The sequence below is a fragment of the Anneissia japonica genome, unplaced genomic scaffold (assembly GCF_011630105.1).
Source record: "Anneissia japonica isolate Jap-2015-1 unplaced genomic scaffold, ASM1163010v1 scaffold1065_len1792383_cov172, whole genome shotgun sequence".
NCBI classification, from domain to species: Eukaryota; Metazoa; Echinodermata; class Crinoidea; order Comatulida; family Comatulidae; genus Anneissia; species Anneissia japonica.
Window position 1 is genome coordinate 862,181 of NW_022684135.1, and position 10,327 is coordinate 872,507.

The 10,327-nt window shown below is 31.4% G+C and overlaps 1 long non-coding RNA gene across 2 annotated transcripts in view; it reads left to right on the top strand.

Annotated features, from left to right (window-relative positions):
* Nucleotides 1-10,019, top strand: part of LOC117103384 — a 25,548-nt gene extending 15,529 nt beyond the window's left edge. For both annotated transcript variants that reach the window (XR_004444580.1, XR_004444582.1), the window contains exons 3-7: nt 860-966; nt 1,750-1,996; nt 2,986-3,092; nt 3,910-4,154; nt 9,701-10,019. This is a non-coding gene — a long non-coding RNA (uncharacterized LOC117103384). The remainder of the gene's footprint in view (nt 1-859; nt 967-1,749; nt 1,997-2,985; nt 3,093-3,909; nt 4,155-9,700) is intronic.
* The last annotated feature ends 308 nt before the right edge of the window (nt 10,020-10,327 follow it).

Genomic DNA, 10,327 nt, shown 5'->3' on the forward strand with positions numbered 1-10,327 from the left:
TTTATAGTCCTTATCCGAGAAGACTTGTTCTACCACCAGAACCATAGGCGAGCGTGCCGTTCGAACCAGCGCCGATATTATGGCTATAGCTTGCGGCGCCCCTGCTAACCGCTCGCCCATTCGACTCACCTCCCAAATGTGGCAAAAAAATAGTTATAAAGTGGGTATATGGTTCATTTCAGCATTTTCTTTGTGAAAAGATGTGAATTAAGCAGCTTTCCATGGCTGCTACGGTAGTCACGGACCACACCCATACGCAATTCACAATTGCAAGTTGTGGGTTATTCTGCTACCTACCATATTACTTCACCTTTATACATCTGAATCAAAATTAAAAAGATAAAGCAATCATCCTCCATAATATGTGAGGTCTCGCCACAAAATGAGTTTCATGGTTAGAAATTGAAAGATTGAGTTTACTATATTTGGTAAATCATATTATAAGCTTTCATTTGGCCTTTGAATGGCTTCTCTACTATGACTAGAATTACAAAATATGTGCAGAGAACACTGTTTTGGCAAGAAAATTCACTTACAAAGTATACAGTCATAAAATATAAGTACCAAGTTATTCAAAACATTAAAATCAAAATTTTGTAAAAATGTTGATTTTGGCCTGTTTTGGTGAATATCTCAATACAATTTCACCAACGATGGGTCTCATTTCGTGGTGAGACATTACATATGTCCTCATTATTAAAATTATCAATAACAGACTTCTATGATGCAATCAGCCTTTTACAGTATCTGTCTTTATATATCTTCAAATTTCTTGCAATGGTACATAAGTGTGGCTACTGTAAATCTCATTGTTCATTGTCTTACTGTTTTATTGTATTCTCTTATTTTTTTTTTGTAGGGTGGCATGTTGGTACAGTCAGCCAGAATGTTAAGAAACAGTGGTATACAGCTTCAGGAGTAGTAAAAGTGAGAGAGTGGATAGCAACATAAGAGTACAATGTGCTGGTAAGTGGAGAAATATTAATTTTTTTCATCCAATTGTGATATAGGCTACTAGAGTGTTAGCCATATTGTGGTTCCTCTGGTTTCACAGTTTTTCTTAATTATTCTGGTTTATTATTAAAACATTTAATTGGCAGCACAAACTGAATTCCATTAAAATTTATATATGCAAAATAATACAATAGAAAACAGACACAAAAATAATTAAAAACAGTTAAAACAATCAGAAAACAATTATGTATCAAATATCAAAAAAATCTAATATATATTCCTTTCTCCCCCCCCCCTTTTTTTTCTGTAAAAAAGGGAAAAAAAGGCCTTTTGAGAAAGAAATTGGTAAATCAATTTTGACATTTGAAAGATGATTTTGTTTCTAAATTTCACTTTACGTAACCAGAAAAATAAATTTTTTTTAAATTGTAATATTTCATTATACTGTATTATGTGGTTACAATTTTTGTAACATATGCTGAAAGCAGTAAAACAAAAAATTGTATTTACTCAGTATCATAACATTTCAATCTGATAGCATGTTGTCCTAGATTGGAAAGGTTGACAAATAATTATTTCGGGATGTGTTATAGTCAACTTTTATACAACTGATGATTGGTGTTGAATATATATATGCAAATACAAACCCTATGAAATAATGTTATTTAAGAAAATAATTTAAATTAATATTAAACATTTACTTTTAAAACCATTTTTATTAATGTAAGTCTTAATATTTGAAAAAAACTTAAAATTTTAATCTAATAATATGATTTATTTTATTTTTTATTACAGGCTCTTTTTTGACTCATTTGCATAATGCACTAGACAATGGCCTCATCACAATGATGTAATGATAATGAATATTCATAGTCAGGAAATTGCTGAAATGACACCACAGCAAAAGCAACTTCTTGACAGCATATATATCTTCAGCATGTATATCCAGGTAGCGCCTGGATGGTAATGCATTGAGTGTTGCATGTGTAACATCCTACTGCTTGGAAAGGCTGACTGTCCAGATTTGGACTAACGTTTTCAAGTAAGTCCAGAATCGGATCAATACTTCCTTCATTTTTATCACTAACCGCCTTGACAAACAATTCACCTAATCATATCCATCCATTTTATTAATTTCTGTTTTATGGTTAAAACATTTTGAATTGCTTAGAAATTTACATAGAGAAAACCAATACACAAACAATGATTTAAAACAGTTAAAACAATGTGTTTCATGCTTTTATATTGTCTTTTCATAGGACAGACAAAATGTTCTTATTTTGTCCTTATTTTACACACTTTTCAAACATAGAAAATTATTATTGTGCAGCAGTATACTACTATAGTGGAATGTAGGTAAAATGGCCGCTGAAAAAAGAGCTCCGAAAAAAATGGCCCCAGAAAAAAGGCCCGCTAAAAATGGTCCCAAATGACAGTACACACCAATCACCAATTTAAAGGGTATTACATAGTCACAACTACTGCACATTAGGTAGAGACATAATTTTTTTTTTGGTTTTTCTGTTAAAAAAATAAATAATAGCCTCATTTACCTCCTCCTCAATTTGTTCTTATTTTGTTTTTAATTTTTAAGCAATTTCAGCCTCAGTGTTCTTATAAAATTTGTTCTTATAAAAGAAAGTGCAGTCAATATTATAAAGCATTTATATCGCTATGGACTACCGCTAAATTAACTTAACAATATTTCACAAGTTTTCCACAACATTGCCAAGTTATTCAAAACATTAAAATCAAAATTTTGTAAAAATGTTGATTTTGGCCTGTTTTGGTGTATATCTCAGATACAATTTCACCAACGATGGGTCTAATTTCGTGGTGAGACATCACATATGTCCTCGTAATTAAAATTATCAATAACAGAAATGCTATGATGCAATCAGCCTTTTACAGAGTCTGTCTTTATATATCTTCAAATTTCTTGCAATGGTACATAAGTGTGGGTACTGTAAATCTCATTGTCATTGTTCATTGTCTTACTGTTTTATTGTGTTCTGTTATTTTTTTTTGTAGGGCGGCATGTTGGTACAGTCAGCCAGAATGTTAAGAAACAGTGGTGTACAGCTTCAGGAGTAGTAAAAGTGAGAGAGTGGATAGCAACATAAGAGTACAATGTGCTGGTAAGTGGAGAAATATTTAATTTTTCTCATCCAATCGTGATATAGGCTACTAGAGTGTTAGCCATATTGTAGTTAATAATCTTTGTTATTTGTTATAAATTTTAAGATTGTTTAAAAAAAATACATATACGTGGTTCCTCGGGTTTCACAGTTTTTCTTAATTATTCTGGTTTATTATTAAAACATTTTAATTGGCAGCACAAACTGAATTCCATCAAAATTTATATATGCAAAACAATACAATAGAAAACAGACACCAAAATAATTAAACAGTTAAAACAATCAGAAAACAATTATGTATCAAATATCAAAAAAATCTAATAGATATTCTTTACCCCCTCCCTCTATTCTGTAAAAAAAGCCTTTTGAGAAAATACTAATAATGAAACTGGTAAATCAATTTTGACATTTGAAAGATAAAAATTTTGTTTCTAATTTTACTTTAATTTTTTACCAGAAAAATGAGATCTTTTAATCACAATATTTCATTATACTGTATTTTTGTAACATATGCTGAAAGCAATAAAATAAAAAATGCTGTCCAAGATTGGCACGGTTGGCAGATATTTACTTGGGATGTGTTATAGTCAAGTTTTATACAACTGATGATTGGTGTTGAATATATATACAAATACAAACCCTATGAAATAATGTTATTTGATAAATTAATACAAACCCTATGAAAATAATTGTATTTGATAAATTAATTTAAATTAATATTACACATTTACTTTTAAAACCATTTTTATTAATGTAAGTCTTAATATTTGTTGGTTAAAATTTTAATCTAATAATATGATTTTTTTTAAAATTACAGGCTCTTTTTTTGACTCATTTGCATAATGCACTAGACAATGGCCTCATCGCAATGATGTAATAATGAATATTCATAGTCAGGAAACTGCTGAAATGACACCACAGCAAAAGCAACTTCTTGACAGCATATATATCTTCAGCATGTGTATCCAGGTAGCACCTGGATGGCAGTGCATTGAGTGTTGCATGTATAACATCCTACTGCTTGGAAAGGCTGACTGTCCAGATTTGGACTAACGTTTTCAAGTAAGTCCAGAATTGGATCAATACTTCCTTCATTTTTATCACTAACCGCCTTGACAAACAATTCATCTAATCATATCAATCCATTTTATTAATTTCTGTTTTATGCTTAAAACATTTTGAATTGCGTAGAAATTTACATAGAGAAAACAATACAGTAGAAAGCCAATACACAAACAATGATTTAAAACAGTTAAAACAATATGTGTTTCATGCTTTTATATTGTCTTTACATTGGACAGACAAAATGTTCTTATTTTGTCCTTATTTTACACACTTTTCAAACATAGAAAATTATTATTGTACAGCAGTATACTACTGTACTGGAATGTAGGTAAAATGGCCGCTGAAAAAATAGCTCCAAAAAAAATGGCCCCAGAAAAAAGGCCACTAAAAATGGTCCCAAATGACAGTACACACCAATCACCAATTTAAAGGGTATTACATAGTCACACCTACTGCACATTAGGTAGAGACATAATTTTTTTTTTTTTCTGTTAAAAAAATAAATAATAGCCTCATTTTACCTCCGCCTCAATTTGTTCTTATTTTGTTTTTAATTTTTAAGCAATTTCAGCCTCAGTGTTCTTATAAAGGAAAGTGCAGTCAACATTATAAAGCATTTATATCGCTATGGTCTACCGCTAAATTAACTTAACTTAACAATATTTCCCAATTTTTCCACAACATTGCCTTTAATTGATTTGAATACATCATTCTGACACCATGTACGTTGTTCGACACAATAAAATTACCTAGTTAACAATTCATAAAATGATGTAAGTAAATAGTACTTTTAGCTGGCAATTTATTTTCATTCGTGACCATGTGAGTCGTTTGTATTTTCAATGTCTTAAGTAAATAGCGACAACTATACAATGATACATGAAAGAGAAATAGTTTGGTTTGGTTGAGTCTGAAATCTGGCGTTCGGCAAACAGGATTTCATGTAACTTCGGTAGGGTAATATGTATGTGAGTGGTGCTTTAATGCATAGGTTACAGCCTGTGCAAACCGAATCAACAGGGCTCTGAAAAAAAGTTATGGATAATTAATAATTAACATTGACTTTTTTTGATAAGAAAAAAAAAGTGTTAAAGGAGAATATTCAGTGACAAGTCCCAGCACAGTAGAACTTTAAGAAAGTGAACTATGTAGTACTGTGAACTCAGAATTTACCAAATGCAGACAATGTTTTATTTAAAATTATTTAAAAAATTACAAATAAATCAACTGCTTTTTCACATTTTTTAGGTCAACCAACTTTGAACTCATTCATTTTAGAACCTATTACAAAATTTTCAAATTAAAAAATGCAAAAATTAATGTCATCATTTGGTTGTACTAAAACTTTGGCTTCAAAAATATTCCTTCAGAATTATTTTTTTTTGAAAAAGAGTTACAAATTGTAGTAACATGATTTTAAATAAGAACCAATTCACAATTATTTTAAAACAATGTAGGTCTATATTTGTGAAATGATAACTTAAAGTGCTCCAGCTCACTACACTAAATTTAAGGATTATTTATAAGCATTTTAGAATATTTTTTCAACCTATTGTTTTGAAAGTGTAAATCACATTTTTACAATGGCTCACAAGCTATGATGTATATATTCACAACTTCATCTGAAGCACCTCTTCAAAATCATGACTCGGCAATTAGTGATCATCGCTTTTGACCAACCGATGCAACAGATTTCACGAATTGTAAATTGTATCAAATCAAAGTTCACTGGTGTATTAGTGCAGATTTTTATTTTGACTGAATTTAATCGCAACGTCTAAACATGAAAAAATTGAAAAATATGACATAAATTAGATTCAAACTTAATATTTGTGATAAAGAAATTAAAATAGTAAATAATTAAATTAGGTAAACATATTAATATAAAATTCGTACCAATATTTTCATTCTGCATATAATTAATTATGTTGTGATACATGATTTCAATTGAATTATTTGACCAAATTTAGATATTTTTTTTTCTGTAATTACATTTATGGCAAAGACAACCCAAAACCAGTCAGTCGCTATGAAATGGTGCAAAAAAATCTTGCACATTTCCTTTAATAATAAAGTGTTTCAACATACAACTGTTTAAAGAACAATATTTGAGAAATCACCCTTCAAAATATATTATTTCAGGAATTCCTAAGACAGAAACTATCAAATCTTTAAAAATTGTTTTAACATTGAAAATGGGGAAAATAACATGATATTAAAATATGATGCCAGTTAAAACTGAACAAAGTCATGCTTGTCAAAGGCATTTAGGCCATGTAAAAAAAATAAAATGTTCTCGTCGCCCGCCGCATTCTTTTTTGTGGCCGCCTTCTTTTTTTTTTCCCTAGTAAAACTTCGAAAATATACCTGAGAAATGAAATGTCTTTGCAAAAAATGCCTCTAGGCCTAGCCCACATACGATACCCATGTCAACACACGGTACACCGCCGATACGACAGTGATTTTTGATCGCTGATCTCGCGATAGATACCTACCGAAACTTTCTTCTGTGTTCCTCTAATATTCCGTGCCAGACTGTAATTGTTTCAATTTCCCCGATTCCTGTTCGATCGCTACTACAGTACGCTAAGAATTGTATGTTTAGCTTTGTTGTATTTGGGACGGACCGCTGACTTTCCACAATTTTGAATCATTCTAGAATTGAAAAGCATGCTCTCTTCTCTCGCTTGTGTCAACTCTTGAGGAAAATAATATTTTACGATCGCATTTCATTCGATATCTGAAAACATACGGTATATTGATTTTCGACCATATTTCATATAAATCTTTTTATCAAAGATTCTATAATGGCAGGGCTGGTGTGCATTCAAATACGCACAAAAAAAAAAGATTTTAAAGAAATATAAAACAAATACTGTGTGAACTAAATTCAATATACAGTAGTATAGCTTTCTGCTGTATAATATAATGTACAGTAGTATGTTCACATTGTATTTAGAATTAAGTAGTGAGACACGCATCTTTGGAGACTGTTTCACGGCCATGGCCAGCGAAGAAGAAGAAAAAAAAAAGGGGCCCCCCCCCTCATCGTCCTCTTTTTTTAAATTATGTGATGAGAAACATGTTTTTTTTTTAACTTGGCCTTAATTATTGCCAAGGCATGATCACACTGCTGTTAGACCATTAAAAAAAAGTAATAGTAATAAATTTAGCCACTGAAAATTTATTTTTTCTTTCTATCCTTGGCTTTCTTTTCCATTAAAAAAAAGTAATAGAATCATGAAAGTTGTTCTAATAATCCAGCGGACTCCTTTGCCTTGGCGGATCCCCAATTATTTTTTTCAGACCCCAGGTTGGGAACCAATGTTCTATGTTTAAATAAAATTAATAAAATGTTGGGACACTACTCGTCAAAATCTATTTACTAAGTCATGAAGCCTGTAATGTTCTTTTTTTATGGACCATTATTTAACAAAATGATACTTTTTTCCCTCATGGCAGCAGTGCAAATATTTGTAAAAAAAGAAGGGTGTTAATGTATTTTTGCTAAATTAACGACAACAGGCGATAGACAAAAGATGAAACAAACAAATCACCAGTCCTTCAATTCAATTTTTATTGCTGCATAAAAGTCACCTGCTGTATGCACGAGACCATCATCATAATTAGGGAGATATACAATAATTTTTGAATTATCCCTCGAGTCAGCATTGATTACAAAAAATATGCATTGCGTTAAGGTAGCCTAAACAATGCCTATTGTGTCTATTTCTACATACATTCTGTAGCGTATTGCTGCTACTTAATACTACTACAGGCCTAGGGATAGACCTACTTCAAAAAATGAGCAAACACCTACTGTATAGAAAGATGGCCCTGACAAACATTTGCTAACTATTCGAGATTCCAACCTGCAATTTAGTAAAAAGAAGCTGGTTACCAGTATGTACCATTAAATAATGCGTGGGATGTCTCTGCCGATAACTGCAAAACATTCAACTTGTTACTGAAATATTTAAAGACGTCATAATTTACACCAGCCAGTCAGAGAAATAGACCGGTAAAATATCGATATTAGCATATTGCTGATCGCCGGCATAATAAACACTTCCTAAAAATAATGGTTTAATTGTGCAGATGATATCTCAATGCAAAACAACAGAAGATTGCCTGGAAAATAGGGGTGCAGAATTGTCAATTCTGCATAATACATTGGTTGTTCAGATTATGTCTACTTTTAAATAATTATTTCAAACTTATTGAAACCAATTGTGATAAAGAACTTGGACATAGTAAATAATTAAATTAAGTAAGTATATAAATATAAAATGCAATATCATTTTCATTCTGCATTTTCATTTGACCAAATTTAGATATTTTTGTTCTGCAATTACATTTGTTCAGCCTTTCAAAATTAGGAAAGAAGTATGTTGGCAAAAATAAAATGAAAATCGCTGGCGCTATAAAATTGACGACGGTTATAACGTCAGCAGTTTTTAGTTTCTGCTACAGCCCTGAAATCAACCCATGCTGACCTGTTATGTTCAAATTCACAACTACGTTTTGATAAAATAAAATACTTTCAGAAAACTGGATTACCCCTATTCTGAATTCCGGATATTTTATTCAGTCTGGAACATTAAAATCAACTTCTATAAACCGAACAAACAGTTAATCGATTTCCAGACGAAATAACACAATAATCATCGCTGTCTATTAATTAACAACTAGGCCTAGTACAACACCATGTGAATGGCCCGGCGTACAGCTAGCTCAGTCACAAAAGCATTGTCATAGAGATTATCTATTGATTAAAACAACACACCATTAGGCCTAAATGTTAAATTATGTAAAAGTTACTGTACTCCTTACGCCTACGCCTAATCCTTAAAAATCGATTTCAATCAATCCCTGAAATGAAGACGGAACTAAAAGCAAGTTTAATATGACGGCTGACTTTTTTCAGTAGACGTTTCGGATTTGGATGTCGTAGATTTGTCAGTGTAAATTAGAAATGCATAGATTTATTCATTCCTCAAAAACATGGTGCTAATTACTGAGGAAATTCGTAGAGAATGAAATTCCAACTTTTTAGCTTTATTTAGATTTGACTGTAAAACAAAACCACAAAATTAATCAGTTGCACTGAGCTTGTTCATGTTTGCAAGACATCCATGACCCACAAAAAAAATTAACCAATTAGCGGGCAGAGTTTAGGAAGTACGACCTAATGTTTACACGAAGAATGTGTTGTATTTAGAAAAAAAATTGTCAGACCAAAAATGCATGTAAAGACAATATAAAAGCATGAAACACACAATACTCATAATACAACATAAGACATTAAATAACTTGCTTTAATATAAAATAAAGTTTAATATGTTGACGGCGATTAATATGTTATTGATAGTGCAAGTAGATTTTTAATATTTTGACATTTCTGCATGTTTTGACCATTATCTCTACAACGCGATTTGCAATGAGTGACTAGTTTGCTAAATTAGCAATAAAACATTTTGATATTTATTGTGTATTTGAAATTTCTCATCCTGAATCTAATTACTTGGTCATTTATTTTGCAGTAGAAATTCTGAAGAAACTTGGACATTAATTGTACCTCCTTTTGCAACGAGTCAACCTGCCCTGCTAGCCAGTATTACTGTGTTGCTTCTTCTACTGAATGGTGAGTGTGATGGCAAAAGTTTGTGAATGTTTAATATGTCCATTGTAAATTGCATATCCATTGCAAATGTCTTTGTGGGACAAGAAAGTTTGTTTTACATATGAGTTGTTTAATAAGTCATTTTTTCCCCTGTAAGCATAACAATCATTTTGGTACAACTTATACTTCCCTATTTCATAATTAAATTTTAATAAATATTTAAAATTGCATTTATTTGAAAATATTAGCCTTTTAATTTTTCCGTTAACCTCTGATACCATTTATATTATTATTAGCAGTAAATTGGTGTCGCTGACTGAATAAAACGTGTATACTTTATTGGTTACATCAAAGATACTAGAAATACAAGATAGAGTTCTCGCATTGTAAAAATGAGGCGGAAGTCGTGCCCAACGTAGACGGCGCCATTCTTTTTAACCATGCAAGTTTCCTATACTTCGTGCCCAACGTACAGGGCGCCCTTCTGTTGCTAAGTATATCCAGACGCAAAAGGCGCCCTTCCTTTTCCACTAATGGAGGAAAACTT